The sequence below is a fragment of the Solanum tuberosum genome, unplaced genomic scaffold (assembly GCF_000226075.1).
Source record: "Solanum tuberosum cultivar DM 1-3 516 R44 unplaced genomic scaffold, SolTub_3.0 scf00035, whole genome shotgun sequence".
Classification (NCBI taxonomy): Eukaryota; Viridiplantae; Streptophyta; class Magnoliopsida; order Solanales; family Solanaceae; genus Solanum; species Solanum tuberosum.
The window spans coordinates 2,053,633-2,054,660 of record NW_006238963.1 but is presented as its reverse complement, the minus strand read 5'-3'; positions in this window follow the sequence as shown (position 1 = coordinate 2,054,660).

Sequence of the window (1,028 nt, the reverse complement as noted above, 5' to 3'; positions counted from 1 at the left end):
TTAAATGCAAACAAATAAATAACTAAATGAAAAGTGAGTTGGAACGAATGTACCAAACGTCTACTTAAAAAAGTAGACGTGTATGACCGGAAGGCGAAAATTGAAAGTTGAATTTTGAAGCTCCAATTTCCAAAGATCAAATTCGTAATTTTAACGAGAATAAGAGAATTTGGAGAGTAGAGAGTAGAGAGATTAGAAGATATTTTTGTGAGTGAAAAGAATGAAAGATTAGGGGTATTTATAGTTAAAAAAAAGGATGAAAATGTAGTTTTAAGAAGTTTGGGGTATTAAAAAAAGTTTGGGGGGTAGGGAGGTGTAAAGGGGGGTTATGGGGGTGAAAGAGCCGTTGGTGGGGCCCAAAAGCCGTTGCCCAACGGCTCTCAACGACTATAAATTTTGAAATTTCAGATTAAAAAAAAAATTAAAAAAAATTGACCCAACCGGATCGGACCGGGATGAACCGGTAAATTTCGGTTTCCGTCCCGTTACCCCTCCCGGACCGGTATAATACCGGATCTGACCGGTACTATCCGGAACCGAGACGGAACCGGTAATGGACCGGAACGAACCGGAACCGGTACCGGCACCTCCCGGTTCCGTTGCCAGCCTTAGTCCATCTTCTTCAAAAGCCCAGTCAATAAAACCCCAAAACAAGGTGTCGAAAAGTCACACCAGCAATTTCTCGGCGTTCTTTACCTAATGTTAGATTTTCTATCTTTTTTATCAATTTTTGTGATCGTTAAACTTGATATTATTAGTTCAATGATTTTATGATACATTAATGATTCAATTCTCTTTTAATGTTGTAATTCAACAGGATTTAGTTAGTTTTGTAGATGATTTGAGTTTGTCGAGAATGATTGTGCCATCTCAAACATCCCTCTTTCTAATGTAATTACACGCAAGATCTTGGTTGGAGAAGTGAGAGGAAGTTGAACAACTTTTGGAGCTGGAAGAAGCTTTAGCAACAATTGTCGCCTTTTGGAGATAAACGTTCATTGAAAGGGGGGGGGGGGGGGGAGGAAAAT